We start from the raw sequence: 17,579 nt of genomic DNA on the forward strand, positions 1-17,579 counted from the left end.
GAAAAGCAATTATGTGACACAGTCTGTGAGGATGGCATTGTCTTGTTAGTTGGTGTTTTATATTTACTAGAGATGAGACAAATTAAAAGAGGAAAATTGCAGAAGTCCAATTTCCATATATGGTTGTGGTCTTGGACAAGTCACTTTACCTCTATAAAATGAAGGTATTGCTATATACCTCTTATATGAGCTCTGAAGTTCCTTTCAGCTTCAAAATACATTGATCTTATGGTTCACCTGAAACTTTTCTATATTCTTTAGTACGATAGGCTATTCCTTTTACCGCTAAAACTTATTTGTAAATTTGTAAGTCTAATGTAAGTAAGCTACCTTCTAAATGACCATATAAATCTTTCCCCTAGATTTATCCATGGAGTCATAATGTTTACTGACATGCCTTCCTGTGATGTGGTTTTTAATTGGAAAGCACATCTTAGAAGAGAATTATAGTCTCCAAATGGGATAATTCCTGTGGCTTAAAAGTTGCCACAAAGGAATTCACTGACATTAGAAACCAGAACAGATTTACTTCTCAATACTTGTCCCTGAGGCTCTAAAATGTTACTATAAACTCTAAACATGTCTATAGTTATCCAAACTTATTTTTAGGTTAATTGGTTGTTCAAATTTTCCTGAAAAAAACCATTAATTAATATCCTTTAGAAAGTAGATGTATACTGTGCCATCAAAATGATGTGAGAAAGAGAATACCTTTTTCTTAAAATGTCTCATGTGATACTCTGTGCAGAGATTTGCAGTTGATTTTCCCAAATTGAGATTTGCTATTTCTTTTTTTTTTAATTCTTTTTAATTTATTTATGATAGTCACAGAGAAGGAGAGAGAGAGAGAGAGGCAGAGACATAGGCAGAGGGAGAAGCAGGCTCCATGCACCGGGAGCCCGACGTGGGATTTGATCCCAGGTCTCCAGGATTGCGCCCTGGGCCAAAGGCAGGCGCCAAACCGCTGCGCCACCCAGGGATCCCGAGATTTGCTATTTCTTGAAAGTTTTTTAAAATTGAAAACATTTCATAGCTTTTTTTTATTATGCAACTAATCAATTGTATTGCGGTGGGAGAGTTATAAAGCACAAAAAAAGTATAAAAGTTTACTTTAAATAAGATGAATTTCCATATTATTTAAAAACGAAGTTCACATTTTTTTCCCAAAGGCATTTTTCATTGGTAGTATCATTAAAATTTAAGTCCTTTTTAGTTTGTTAGAGCTCTAATAGGAAAAGACAGCAAAGAAAATAGGAAATACTCTACCTACAGAACTTCCTGATAGATAATATTATTGAATATCTTAGTTTATTTTATTTACCCATTAGAATCTTTATTCTAATAACTAAAAAAGAAACGGACTCTTTCATATACCTAATTGAATTGATGTATTTGACTTTTTAAAAGATATACCAACATTAGCAAGATATAAATACAACCAAGTTTATATTTAAGTTAAAAAAATGAAATGTACACCTCTAGAGACCTGAATAGATAACCGCTAGTTAGGAAAAATATAACAGTTTTCAGTCATTATACATTAAATACAATGTAATAGTTCAATATTGTGAGGTTTAGACCTACACCAACTTATTTTCTTTTGATTTCCTCCTGGACATGACCTTTTAAGGAGGAGACTAGCCCAGATGCTATTAGAGGGTTACAAAATGGGTTTTTGCTCCCTACACTTCTGTCCCAAAGCCTCACTAAAGCCATCCCTCACCAAAAAAAGAAATAAAAAAATAAATAAAATCAACCAAATTTGATTAAAACCCATAAGGCAATACCAAGTAAATGCTATCATCTATCTTTGGCATAATTGGACAACTATTAGGGAGACAAATATAGTGTTACACAAAAGCTAAGTAGAAATTGGCATATTTGCTCTGTAAAAGAAACTTCAAGATGAGTCCCCTAGCCTGCCCTATATAGGAACTCTGGAGTAGCCACTGTGTAGAAATATGTCCTAGAATGATGAATTTAAGGAACTGAACTTATTTGCAATGAAGAAGAGGAGAAAAATGGGTATGATAGTTGTCTCTAAAAATCCTTTAGGGCTATCGTTACAAGAGCAATAATTGCAAAGGACAGAAGTTTCAGGGTGGTACAATTTAGCTTATAACATAGTACTACTTAATGGTCGTGTCTGTCCATGGACTTGGATATGTACAAATATGATGGATTTCATTAGGAGGAATTGGAAAGGCAATATCCTAAGATTAATTCTGACTAAGATTCTGAGACTTTCCTCCAGTTATCTACATTGAGATGCTTTAATGATGGGCAATGTAATACTTTCGAAAGATTTTCTGTATTTTGCTGTACAATTCTAGGCTCTTCTGCTTCCTTAGTCAGATGCACTTGTGCAAGGAACAGCATACATACCGTGTACAACCGCACACAGCATATGTATTTGGTGGTCAAAGTGGAAACATAGATCATTTTTCTGTAAACTGATTGCTGGTGTAATGTGATCTCATTAATGTCACTGACTGTTCCTCTTATTGTTGGAGTAGTTTTAAAAAATAACTAAAAATATCATTACTCAAAGACTTGTTTCCTCTGAATGAAGTAAAGTTTGTTTTAATGAAAGCTCTAAAATCTGCCTGACTTCATATAACTGGAAGATTTAGTTTTAAGGAGTCCTCGTTTGGGGATACCTGGGTGGCTCAGCGGTTGAGCGTCTGCCTTCAGCTCAGCATGTAGTCCCGGGTCTGGGGATCGAGCCCACATTGGGCTGCCTACGAGGAAGCCTGCTTCCCCTCTGTCTATGTCTCTGTCTCTCTGTCTGTATTTCTCACGAATAAATAAATAAAATCTAAAACAAAAATTAATAAAGAGTCCTCGTATTAATTCATGTTACTAATCAATCAAAAAAATATTAACTGAGCTACTTTGTGCTTCTTTTAAATTGAATTTATTTATTTATTTATTGTCAAAGAAGAGAGGGAATCTTAAGCAGGCTCCATGCCAAGCACAGAGCTAACATGGGGCTTAATCTCAAAACCCTGAGATCATGACTGGGGCCTAACTGAAGAGTCTGATGCTTAACCGACTGAGACACCCAGGGGCCCCAGGCTATACTATGTTCAATTATAAATATTTCTTATATGAATTATAGCATTATATTAGGGGTAGCTGTAGAGACTTTTCTTTCCTTCATACATGATGTAGAGTATGTGTATATGAATATATGTGTATATGTTTAAATTTATATTTAAATCTACATCTTCATTAAGGTAAAATTGATATACAAAAAACTTCACATATTTAATATACACAGTTTGATGACTTTGGACATATGCATACACCTGCAGTCACCACAGTTAAGGTAATAAGCATATACATTATCTTCATAAGTTTCTTTGTGTCCCTTTGTTGGTAAGAAAACTTAGCATGAGATCTGCTTACTCTCTTAACAAATTGTTATATGTACAACGCTGTGTCAGTAATGATAGGCATTATATTATACAACAGATTTCTAGAATTTATTCATCTTGTGTGTTGATTACTTTGTAGAACAACTCCCCATTTCCTCCTTTCTTCATCACCTAGCAACCACCATTCTGTTTTCTACTTCTATACATTTGACTCTCTTTCAGCTAACTCGTGTAAGTGGAATTGTGCATTATCTGTCATTCTGTGACTGACTTATTTCATTTCGCATAATTTCCTCCAGCCCTATCAAATTTCAATTGTACATATCTCCCACATTGTTTTTATCTCTTCATCTGTCATTAGACATGTGTGTTGTTTCCATATCGTCGCTGTTTTGAATAAGGCTGCAATGAACATGGGAGTGCAGATATTTCATATCCTGATTACAATTTTTTGAATGTATACCCAGAAGTGGTATTGCTATGTCACATATTAGTTTTAGTTTTAATGTTTTGAGAAATAACCATACTGTTTACCATAGCAGCTGCTCCATTTTTTATTCTCACTAATAGTGTAAAAGGGTTCCCATTTCTCCACAACATTGCCAACTTATCTTTTGAAATATATATGTATATATATTGAAATTTATATATATATATTTTGATGATAGCCATCCTGACAGGTGTAAAGTGATAATCTCATTGTAGGTTTGATGTGCATTTTCCTGATTATGAACACCTTTTCATGTACCCATTAACCATGTCTTTGGAGAAATGTTTATTCAAGTCCTTTACACATTTTTTAATTGGCTTATTTGGGACTTTTTGTTACTGAGTTGTAGAAGTTGTATATTTTAGAAGTTTAACCCCTTATGAGATGTATGGCTTGCAAATACTTCTATGCCATAGGTTGGCTTGTCACTCAATTGATTCCTGAGCAGAAGCTTTTTAGTTTGTGGTCCCATTTGTCTACCTTTGCTTTTGTTGCCTGAACTTTTGATGTCATATCCAGAAATAGTTGTCAAGAATCATGTCATGGGGCAGCCAGGTGGCTCAGCAGTTTAGCGCCGCGTTCAGCCCAGGGTGTGATCCCGGAGACCTGGGATCGAGTCCCACGGCAGGCTCCCTGCAGGGAGCCTGTTTCTCCCTCTGCCTGTGTCTCTGCCTCTCTCTCTCAGTGTCTCTCATGAATAAATAAATAAAATCTTAAAAAAAAAAAAAGAATCCTGTCATGAACCTTTTCACTGTTTTCTCCTGGGAGTTTTACAGTTTCAGTTCTTACGTATAAGTCTTTAATCCATTTTGAGTTGATTTTTGTGTGTATGGTGTAAGATGAAGGTCTAATTTCATTCTTTTGCATGTAGATATTCAGTTTTCCCAGTATAGTTGTTGAGGAGACACTTCTTTCCTCATGGTGTATTCTTGGCACCCTTGTTGAAGATTAGTTGACTGCTTACAGATGAGTTTATTTCTGCGCTATCTGTTCTGTTTCATTGGTCTATATGTCTGTTCTTATGTTAGTAAAATACTGTTTTAACTACTCTAGTTTTATAATATATTTTGAAGTTAGGATGTGTGATGCCTCCAGCTTTGCTATTTTTTCCTCCAGATTGCTTTGTTTATTTGGATTTTGTTTTGTGTATTTTCATATGTATTTTAGGATTGTATTTCTATTTCCGTAAGAAATGCCATTGGAATTTTTTTTTTAAGATTTTATTTATTCATGAGAGACACAGAGAGAGAGAGAGAGGCAGAGACAGAGGCAGAGGGAGAAGCAGGCCCCAAGCAGGGAGCCCGACGTGGGACTCGATCCCAGGCCTCTAGGCTCATGACCTGGACTGAAGGCGGCGCTAAACTGCTGAGCCACCCAGGCTGCCATGCCATTGGAATTTTGATGGGAAAAGCATTGAATCTGTAGATAACTGGGTTTTTATGGACATTTTAACAATTTTAAGTCTTTGGGATATCTTCCAATTTATTTGCATCTTCTTTAATTTCTTTCATCAATATATTATAGTTTATTTTTTTGATATGTTATAGTTTAAATGTATGTCTGTCACTTAATTGGTTAAGTTTATTTCTAACTATTTTATTGTTTATTTTTTATTGTTTATTTTTATTGTTTATTGTTTTTATTGTTTATATTTTATTGTTTCTGACCTTGAAGGAAAAGCTTTAAGTTTTTCACCATTGAGTATGATGTGAGCTGTGAGCTTGTCATATATTGCATTTATTATATTGAGGTACATTCCTTCTTTACCTCATTTGTTAAACATGTTTTTATCATGAAAGATTATTGAATTTTGTTAATTGCTTTTCTGTATCTACTAGGATGATCATGTGATTTTCTTTTCTTCATTCTGTTAATGTAGTATATCACACTTATTGATTGCCATCTGTGGAACCATCCTTATATCCATACAATAATCCCATTTGATCATGGCCTATGATTCTTTTAGTGCACTGTTAAATTTCGCTTGCTGGTATTTTGCTGAGAATTTTTGCATCTAAGTTTATCAGGAATATTGGCCTATGGTTTTCTTTTCTTTTGGTGTGGCATTGGTAGCAGGGTAATGCTGGCCTTATAAAAAGTTTAGAAGTGTTCCATTCTCTTAAATTTTTTGGAAAAACATGAGAAAGATTAGTATAAATTCTTCTTTAAATGTTTGGTAAAATTCACCAGTGAAGCCATCTGGTTCTGAGGTTTACTTTGTTGAGAGAATTTTAATTACTGAGATTTAAACTCCTTACCAGACCTACTGATATGTTCAGATTTTCTATATCTCCATAATTTAGTCTTGGGAAATTATATGTTTCTTGGAGTTTCTTCTAGATTACCCAATTTATTTGCATATAATTATTAATAGTAGTCCTTACAATCCTTTTATTTCTATGGCATCTGTAGTAATGTCTCCTCTTTCATTTCTGATTTTATTCATCTGAGTCTTCTCTCTTTTTTTTCTTAGTCTACGTAAAGGTTTGTCAATTTTGTTTATCTTTTCAAAAAATCAACTCATAATTTTGTTGCTTTTTAAAATTGTCTTTATAATCTCCATTTCATTTATTTCTGCTCTAATCTTTATTACTTCCTTTCTTTTGCTAATTTGGGCTTGGTTCTTTTTTTTTCCTTTTTCCATTTCCTTGAAATGTGATATTGTTTGAGATTTTTTTTTCTTAATGTAGATGTTTATTGCTATAGAAGTCTCTCTTACAACTGCTTTTGCTGTATCCCATACGTTTTTATATGTTTTACTTTCTTTATTTGTCTCAAGATATTTCTTGATTTCTCTTTGAATTCTTTGGTTGAATTGCTTAATTTTATATATTTGTTAGTTTTCCAGTTTTCCTTCTGTTGTTGATACTAGTTTCATAACATTATGGATGGAAATAATAGTTAATATGATTTCAGTCATAAAATTTGTTAATACTTGTTTTCTGGCCCAGCATATTGATCTGTCCTAGAGAATGTTCCCTGTGTACTTGAGAAAAATGTGTATTCCAATGTTGTTGGATAGATTATTCTGTATACGTTTGTTAGGTCTCTTTAATTTAGAGTGTTATTCATGTCTGCTGTTTCCTTATTAATTCTCTGTCTGAATTATCTATCTATTGATGAAAGTGGTATGTTGAAGTCCTTTTCTATTAATGTATTGCTGTCTATTTCTCTTTTCACTTTTATTAATATTTGCTTTATATATTTTTGCTCCAATATTCAGTGCATATATTTACAATGTTGTATTCTGTAGATGAATTGACCTACTTATACAATGACCTGTTTATACAATTTATACTTTTTTGTTTCTTTTTTAATTGAAGTATAATTTACATATAGTATCCTGTTAGTTTCAGGTATATATCATAGTGATTCAGTATTGTATACATCCCAAGTGATTCCCACAGTAAGTCTAGTTACCAAAGTTATTACAGTATTATTGGCTTAATTCCCAATGCTGTACTTACATCCTCATGACATATATTTTTTACCTGGAGGTTAATATGTTTTAATCTTTTTCACCTATTTTGTCTATCCCCTCAGTCCCTCCCCTCTCTAGTAACCAGTGGTTAGTTGCCTGTATCTATGAGTCTGTTTCTGTTTTGTGTTTGGTTTGTTCATTTGGTTTTTTTGTTGTTTGTTTTTTAGATTTCATATAAAAGTGAAATCATATGATATTTGCCTTTTTCTCACTTATTTCATTTAACATAATACCCACTAGGTCTACCCAGATTGTCACAAATGGTTAAGATTTCATTATTTTTATGGCTGAGTAATATTCCAGTGTTTGTGTGTGTACACATGTATGTAGTATATCATCTTTATTTATTCATCTGTTAATGGATATAGGTTGCTTCCATATCTTGGCCATTATAAATCATGCTGCAATGAACATAGGGGTTTATATAACTCTTTGACTTGGTGTTCTCATTTTTTTCAAGTAAGTACCTAGAAGTGGAATTGTTGGATTGTATGGTAGTTTTTTTGTTTGTTTGTTTGTTTTTAATTTTTTGAGGAACCTTCATACTGTTATCCATAGCGGCTGCATCAGTTTACATTCATACCAACAATTTATGAGAATTCCCTTTTCTCTACATTCTTGCCAACTTTATTTCTGATCTTTTTGATTCTAGCCAAACTGACCAGTGTGAGATGGTATCTTATTGTGGTTTTGATTTACATTTCTCAGATGATTAGTGATGTTGAGTATCTTTTCCTGTTTCCTTGGCCATCTGTATGTCTGCTTTGAAAAAAATGCCAATTCAAGTCCTCTAACCATTTTTTAATTGGCTTTTTTTTTTCTTTTTTTATAATACGTTTGTAAGTTCTTTGTATATTTTGAATGTTAACACCTCTTTGGATATAAGACTAGCAAATATCTTCTCTCATTCAATGGGTTACTTTTTCATTTTGCTGATGATTTCCTTATGTGTGGAGAAGATTTTTAGTTTGATGTAATCCATTTGCTTATTTTAGCTCCATCTTTATTTCTTGTGATCAATTTTGACTGAAAGTTTGTCTAAATATTACCAAACATGCTCTATTTTGGCTATAATTAGCAGAGTATCTTTTACCATCCCTCTTTGTTTTCACTGTGTGTAGTTAAGTCTATTTGTATTTTAAAGTCTAAGTGAGTCTCTTATAGATAGGAAATTGTTTGATCCTACTCGTTTAATCTGTTATTCCACATTCTATCTTTCTATTAGAACTTGTAATCCCTTACATTTAAAATAATTACTCATAAAAAGTTACTATTGCCATTGTTTTCTAGCCATTCCGCCATTCTTTTATTCCCGTCTTCCTCTCTTGCTGTCTTCCTTTGTAATCTGTTGATTTTTTGTATTGGTGTCCTTTGATTCCTTTCTCTATCTTTTGTGTGTCTGTAAGAGGTTTCTTTGTGGATTTTTCAGTTCAGTTATTCTATATTTTAGCTCCAGCATTTGTTTGGTTCTCTTTTATATTATCTGGTTTTGCTTTTTTTTTTTTTTTCAATGTTTCATTTTCTCAATTTTGTTGTCTGTTTTCTTGTAGCTCACTGAGCTTTAAGGTGATTATCTTTTGGTCAGGCAATTCATAGATCGCTATTTCTTTAGGGTTTGTTATTCGAGATTTATTTTGTTCCTTTAGTAATACTGTATTTCCCTTATTCTTTGTGTTCTTTATAAGCTTTACATTGGCATCCCCACATTTGAAGAAACAGCACTTCTTTCAGTCTTTATGGAATGGCTTTGCCTAGGAAAGATCTTCACCATCAGTGTAACTAGAAATTCAGTGTAACCTTTTTTCTTTTTTTACAGTTTATTTATTTATTTTTGAGAGAAGATATGAGTGTGAGTGGGGGCAAGGGCAGAGAGAGGGGAAGAGGGAGAGAATCAGAATCCTACTGAGCTTGGAGCCTGACATGGGGCTCAGTCCCATGACCCTGAGATTATGGCCTGAGCCAAAATCAAGAGTCAGACTATTCAACTAACTGAGCCACCCAGGTGCCCCTCTCCAACTTTTTTATGAATGTGTACATTCTACTCTACTTCCTCTTTCCAGGAGAATTCTTGGTATTATATGCTTTCTTTCAATCCCACAGAGCCATTATTGGTACAGAGAGCTACCTGCCCCGTTGCCCTAGGGCAGTACATGAAGATACTAGGATGTTAGATGCAAATTCCATCTCTCAATCCTCTCCTTCCCTGAAGAAGTTTTAGGATTGTGTACCTTCTGAATCTCACAGAGTCAATTCAGCCACTGAGATCTACTCTGGATTTCTCCCATTCACTGAGACCGCCCCCCCGCCCCCCCCCCCCCCACTTCCCCCACTGGCTACTGAGATCTTTGCCTGCTGTTGTGGTCCATACCAGTTGCTGAGGCATGCGCTACCTGCTGCCACCCATGCCAACCACTGGAGGCCTCAGTCTATTGAGAGCCACCTATCCCTCTGTCTTGTTCTTAGCTGCCCTGAGGCATTCTGACTATGCTGGATCTCTCAGTACTTTCTGAATGAGGCGAGATAGGAACAGTTCTCTTGGGAGTGCCTGAAGGGCTGATGATGTTGTATTCAACCTTGGCTTTCTCTTTCCCAGCAAGAGAAATAGTATGTTGAAGGGATTTTTTTTCAGCATTGACCTATGCTGACATGGGGAAAGGGACACGCAGGTAAAGTAAAACTGCTATTTTTACCCATTTCAATGCAGTTGTTTTGGTTTTGTACTATTCTAGGATGCTGCATCCTATGAACTGGATTCTGGGGTTCTCATAAAAGTATTCCAGCCTCTATATGGTTGTTAAATCAGTGTTTCCATGTGGGGAGGAGGACTGGGATTTCCTATACCTCCATCTTGGTAATATCACACTATATTATTTTTTAACTGTTGGAAATTTATGAAAACTATAAACTTAAGTACCTAGCCTCTGAAGGACTTTACCCCATTCATTCCTCTGTTGTGAGACAAGTAGTGTATCATTTAAATAGAGGGATTTATTGTTAATTTTTTACCTGTTTATGAAATGTCTTTATTTAAAAAAAATCAAAGCTTCAAACATTTTTAAGTCATTCTAGTTTTATCTTAAAGTAAGATTTGAGGCTAGCTGGAATCAACAGTGACATAATTGAAATTATATATGAACATTCAGACTTTAGGTTTTCCTAAACCACTTTACCCTGCCATGATTATTACCATAACGGGCTTTAATTTCGTGTCACTTTGAATTTAGGCCATGATGTCAATCTATGCTAAAAGAAATTCTCCAGTGACTAGAACTATTCAGTAAGAGCTGTTGCTCTACCTGTGAGAAGATTCTTTAAAACTTGCCAGCAAAAGAACAGTTTGATACGCCTTTTAAATTATTACTGTATATTGGGGTGCCTGGGTGGCTCAGTCAGTTAAGCATCTGCCTTTAGCTCATGTCATGATCCTGGGGTTCTGGGATCGAGTCCCACATTGGGCTCCCTGCTTAATGGGGAGCCTGCTTCTCCCTCTCCTTCTGCCTTTCTCCACTTCCTCCAACCATGTTCTCTCTTTTTCTCTTTCAAATATAAATAAAATATTTTTAAAAAAATTATTACCGTATCTGTTGTTGTTTATGTATGTAGAGGTTGACTTTAGTTATGGATTTTCTTTCTTTCTTTTATTTTTTTAAGAATACCAGTTATTTAATTTTTTGGAGCAAAGTAGATTTGGTACGACTGTATCAATAGTGGAGGCTCTCAGTATTGGGAGAACAATCAGATGTTTAGAGAAAATCATCAGTTTGATTTTGTATTTTATTTTGCTTTGTAACAGCATGGAGGCATGAAGCATTTCTTCTGGGATATATATATAAATGATTTTTAAGAGTTTAACTAAAAGTAATCGTCTCCCTACTCCTTAGTCTACCTTTGTTATACTTTTAAAATAGTTATAACTGACAGATACTAACTTCTGTTTGAGAAGCCAGTTTCAGATATTGTGCCCCATAATTGGACTGCTTGAAGAAAAAAAAAATTTCAACTTTTAAAATTTAGAAATACATTCCTGGAAGAAACCGAAGAATTTAATAAATTATTCATATTCTATAATAAAGAATCATTAGGCATTACATGTAGAAAGGATTATTGAGAGGAATAGATAAACAGAAAGCTGCATATAATACTTTATCATCTTGCAGCATTCAGTTTGATTGGGATAGGGTTGGGAATCATAGGTATTGGTTCTTTGCAGCTGTCATGGTATTACTTTAAAATTTTTAAGTAAATAAGGACTACAAAAGTGCAAGTAGGCACAGTTTTGCTTCTTTGACAGCAGCTAGCCAGTTGTTTCTAGAACTAATTTGCTTGAAATGAAGAATTTGGTGAGATGATATTTGGCATTAGAAGGAGCAGGAAACCAGGACAGAACTTTTGAATACCAAAGCTTATAAATAAATGAATGACTGGCCCATTCTTAGGCCCAGCTTTCTCTTGATTTCTGATAACTCAACCTTATTTTGCATGAGATTTTGCCTTTCTAAGATGCTTACTATAATCCTAACTCTGCATGACTTTCTTACTAGAGAATCAGCCATTGTCTGTATGAATACAGGTAACTTGGCTAATAGTCTTGAGAAAATCGGTTGGATAGGCTGCTTTTGATCAAATATTTCCTTTGAGGCAATCAGTTTCATATAGTCTTTAGGGATGATCTCAGCAGAAAGTTTTTCTTAAAATGGTTAAGGTTAGAACAAGCAATGAAACATGTTTAACACACCATTTTTGGAAAAAGGAACTGCATTAAAGGATTCATAAACTGAATAAAGAACTGAAACTAAAAAACTGTTAGGTATCAAGGCAACTCTAGGTTCTAGCCTCTTTCTTTCATCACTCAGCCATTTCAGTGCAGGCACTTTCATGGCTCTGTGTTCTCTCCACACACATGCCACTTGTCTCTTCCTTTTGCTGCTGATTAGCCAGTTTTCTTTTGTTTATATCTGAAAATATTCAGTGTAACTGGCTAAACAAGTTACCATCACTTTTTCTAAGCAGAGCTCTTCAAGCCTGCCCAATTCACAGATCACTGATGAGCCTAAAGATTGGCCACTCTTGATACAGTAACTACTCATTGATAATAATGGATCAATGGTGCATCACCAGTTGAGGGCTGAAATGGTGCAACTAATTGCTGTAGATTTTCTAAATGAGAACACTATTTTTTTGAGAAGCAATTACCTTACATTCTGAGATCCGATACTTTTAGAAAAACTTTGGCTTTCAGGAAGGAGAAGAAGGAAGAAAGGAAGGAATATTCATGGAATTTTTAGAAGCCAGATCATGATCTAGGTGCTTTTATATTACTTCTTGCATAATCAGCCAAGCTAATATAAATGACATTCCTAACTTAAGTGAATAGCATAAATAAGATTTGAAGTTAGGCATGTTTATTTATCTGTCCCCAGAGCCTATGATTTTTTCCCCAAACACACTATGGTGTCTTATTACTTCAATTATACATTGGTGACATATTTTGTTTTGTGTTGTTACTTTAAATAGATATGTATTTGATATATAAAATGGAATGGTCTGGAGAATAGAGAGCATGCATGTTCTATTCACTCTTGCATAAAACCTTGTGTATACAATAGTTTCTCAGTTTTTTAACTTTATTATTTTAAATATTATTTCACCTACTAAATGATAGAATGTTGCCTTATGGTAATAAAATTTTATAGAATATCCAGGACTGGTTAAAATTTGAGATCAAGTATTTAAACCTGCATTCATAATACTAGTTGAAATTTGAGATCATGCTTTTAATTTATGTTCATAATTACTAATCATAATTCATAATCTATATTCAATTGAGTATTTTTCATTGCCTTATTGTGGTGTGGGGTTTTTTCTACTTTTTAAAAAAAGATTTTATTTATTTATTCATGAGAGACACACAGAGAGAGAGGCAGAGATATAGACAGAGGGAGAAGCAGGCTCCTGCAGGAAGCCCACGTGGGACTCGATCCTGGGACTCTGGGATCACGCCCTGAGCCGAAGGCAGATGCTCAACCATTGAGCCACCCAGGCATCCCTTTTTCTACTTTTTATGTCAATGCATGGTAGTAAAACTGACCCATTTTGGTGTACTACTCTTGAGTTTTGACAAATACATGAGGTAACACAATCACTACTACAATGATGATATAGAACAATTTGATCACCTAAGAAAATTTACCCTGCCCTTTGTAATTAACTCCTCTCCCCATCCCTAGCCACTTGTAACCACTAATTTATTTTTGACCCTATAGTTTTGCCTTTCTAAACTGTCACATAAATTGGACCACACATAATAGCCTTTTGAGTCTGACTTCACTCACTTAGCATAATGTATTTGGGATTAATCCATGCTGTTACATATGTTAATAATTTGTTCTTTTACTGCTAAGCAGTATTCCATGGTATGAATACACTACAATTTGTTTACCCATTCCTCACTTGAGAGACATTTGAGTTGTTCCACTTTGGAATAATTGTGAATATAAATTGCTCCAACAAGTTTTTGTGTAAATGTATGATTGTTGTGGTGAAGTTTTGTTTTGCTTATTTTCATTTGGAAATATAGGTTTAGGATTGTTGTGCCATATGGTACTGTGTTTGACTTTACAGGAAACTACCAAGGGGCACCTGGGTGGCTCAGTCGATTAAGTGTCTGACTCTGATTTTTTTTTAATTTATTTTTTATTGGTGTTCAATTTACTAACATACAGAATAACCCCCAGTGCCCGTCACCCATTCACTCCCACCCCCCACCCTCCTCCCCTTCTACCACCCCTAGTTCGTTTCCCAGAGTTAGGAGTCTTTACGTTCTGTCTCCCTTTCTGATATTTCCCACACATTTCTTCTCCCTTCCCTTATATTCCCTTTCACTATTATTTATATTCCCCAAATGAATGAGAACATATAATGTTTGTCCTTCTCCAACTGACTTACTTCACTCAGCATAATACCCTCCAGTTCCATCCACGTTGAAGCAAATGGTGGGTATTTGTCATTTCTAATAGCTGAGTAATATTCCATTGTATACATAAACCACATCTTCTTTATCCATTCATCTTTCGTTGGACACTGAGGCTCCTTCTACAGTTTGGCTATCGTGGCCATTGCTGCTATAAACATCGGGGTGCAGGTGTCCCGGCGTTTCATTGCATTTGTATCTTTGGGGTAAATCCCCAACAGTGCAATTGCTGGGTCGTAGGGCAGGTCTATTTTTAACTCTTTGAGGAACCTCCACACAGTTTTCCAGAGTGGCTGCACCAGTTCACATTCCCACCTGATTTTTGGCTCAAGTCATGATCTCAGGTTGTGAGATCGAGGCCTGTGGTGGACTCTGAGCTCAACCCTGAGTCTGCTTGACATTCTCTCTCTCCCATTCCTTTACCCTTACCCCTTGTGTGTGTTCTCTCTCTTGAATAAATAAAAATCTTAAAAAAGAAGGAAAGAAAGAAACTACCAAAATATTTTCAAAAGTATCTGTATCATTTTACATTTACAAATGGATGTATGACAGTTGCTCTGAATCCTTACCAGTACTTGGTATTACCAGATTTTTTGTTTGTTTATTTTAGCCATTCTAATAGAAATGTAGTGATTTCTCATTGTGGTTTTGTTTGCATTTCCCTATTTACTAATGATGGTGAGCATATTTTTATGTGCTTATGTCATCCCTGTATCTTTGGTAAGATGTCTATTAAGCACTTTTACTCAGTTTTAAAATTGGATTGTTTGTTTTCTTAAGTTTTGAGAGTTCTTTATGTAGTCACCATGTTAAGAATTTTATCATAAATACAATTTTCATATATTTTCTCCCTGCTATGGCTTCTCTTTTCATTTTCTTAATAGTGTACTTCAAAGAGCAGAACTGACTTTTTTAAAGATGTTTCTATTTTTTATCTTTATCATTTATTTTATTTTCATTTTTTCAAAAGTTTTTACTTTTGGTGAAGTCCAATTTATCAGTTTTTTTCTTTTGGTGATATTATCTAATGAATGAGGTTTGTTTTGTTTTGTTTTGCTCTTCCTATATTTTCTCCTAGAAGTTTTATAGTTCCAGGTTTTAGATTTCATTCTATGATCCATTTTGAGTTAACTTTTATGTGCTACAGGTTTGGATTAAGGTTCTTATTTTTAATTGATTTTTATTTTATTTAGTTATGTAATTTTTTTAGATTTATTTACATATTTGAATGAGAGAGAGAGAGCATAAGTGGAGTGGGAGGAGCAGAGAGAGAGGGAGAGAGAATTTTAACCAGACTGTACTGAGTCTGGAGACCACCACAGGGCTTGATCTCACAACCCTGAGATCATCATCTGGGCCAAAATTAAGAGTTAGAGAGTTAACCTGTGCCACGCAGGTGCCCCTTTTGTTATTTTTTGGTATACTCATATCCAGTTATGGCAGCATCTTTTGTTAAAAAGACTCTCCTTTCTTCATTGAATCGCATTTGCATCTTTATCAAAATCATCATATGTGTGGATCCTCTGTCCTTTTTCCATTACTGTATTGTCATTGCTGTGCTTTGTAGTTAGTATTGAAGTCAGGTAGCATAAGACCGCTAACTTTGCTTTCCATGATCAAAGTTGATATGCCTACTTGAGTTCTTTTTCTTTTCTATATAAATTTTACAGCCAGCTTTTGATTTCTATAAAACAGTCCTTTTGGGATATTGGTTGAAATTGTGTTTAGTTTGAAGAGAATTGAAATAGTAACAATATTGTCTTCCCATTTATGAATACTATATATCTTTCTATTTAAGTAATCTTTAATTTCTCTTGTTAAATATTTATAGTTTTTAGTGCATGTATTTTTGTTATATTTTAGCAAAATATTTTTATAATTTTGTGGTATAGTAAATCGTACTTTCAAAATTCCGGTATCTAATTGTTATTAGCCCATATGTAGATTATTGATTTTCTACCTTGCTAAGCAACCAAATTTTAGTTTTAGTAGCTTTTTTTTGTAGTCTCTTTTAAAGTGTGTATGTAAGCAATGATATCTGTCTGGATTCCAAAAAAAAGAGTACATTTTCTTTTGTTTTATTCATAATATCCTTAGGACATGGGATGTATATATATATATATATATACACACACCATATGGTTAGGTAATTCTTATGGTTTGTTTCGCTCTTTTCTGCTTGGTTGTTTTTAGTGTTAATAATTTGGTATCAGAGACCAATTTAACCAATTATCTCATATAAAATGCCATATTCTTATATACTTAGGATATTTATTTAAGTGGAAAGTAACATAGGGAAGTGCATGTTTCTTACACTCTTCTCTGTTAATGAGTTTTGAAAGAATGTGTATCTTATTTGCTGTAGGCTACTTAGATAAATAACAAAAATGAAAAATACCTTCTTGAATACAGTCGTACTTCTTTTTGCACTGCTTAGTCATCATTGTTATAAAAGTATAAAAAGATCTAAGTGTTTTAATCATGTTCAAGACCATCTTCATATTTTAAAAAAAGAATGATTTTTAAAAAAGAGTTGTGACATTGCTTTAGTGAGTTCTCAAGACCTTAAAAATGAATCTTTAATTTGAGCAGATTATGATGAATGAGAGGCATTTACAGTGTACAATGGCTACCTAGATGCAATTCTACTCTGTAGTGTTTTATTGATTTCTTTCCTTCTGCATTGCCACAACTCAAGATTTCTTCTCAGTATTGTTGGGTCATTGAAAACAAAATGCAGTTCATTCTAGCTAGTTTTGTCCCTCCTCAATCCAAATATTTTCTTATATTTAATATTTAGTAGAAGAGTTTTACCTAATAATTTTGCTTGCTTACTCATTTATATATTCATTCATTCATTACCTGCCTTTTTATTTATATTTGTTTGTTTTGTTTATATTTGTTTATGGGCATATACCCTAAGCCAACTGATTTGGGCTAGAAGTTATTAAATAGAATTATTCTTTTAGGATTGATCAAAACAAAAGCATGAACTGTCTTTTTCAGAAAACTACATTGCCATCCATCTCTTTTCCCCCAAATGAGAGATGAGACTTTTAAAGATGCTTTCAGTTAATAATTTAGAGATAGTAGTCATTGTTGTTTTCTAGGCTTTAAGAAACTGTTTTCCTTCCCCTTCTCCTTGTTGGGGAAGGATTTTTCATGGGATTATATAATTTGATGTGATATTTTACTCTAGCATTTTTAGATGTTTATCTGTAGCAACTGTTATAGTGCTTAAAAGTTCTAAAATTTTTT

General features: G+C 34.1%; 1 protein-coding gene across 10 annotated transcripts in view; it reads left to right on the forward strand.

Annotated features, from left to right (window-relative positions):
• The window catches only part of SSBP2 (single stranded DNA binding protein 2), a 300,014-nt gene that overhangs the window by 164,450 nt on the left and 117,985 nt on the right, over positions 1-17,579 (forward strand). The window lies entirely within an intron of this gene.

Source organism: Canis lupus, chromosome 3, assembly GCF_003254725.2.
Source record: "Canis lupus dingo isolate Sandy chromosome 3, ASM325472v2, whole genome shotgun sequence".
NCBI classification, from domain to species: domain Eukaryota; kingdom Metazoa; phylum Chordata; class Mammalia; order Carnivora; family Canidae; genus Canis; species Canis lupus.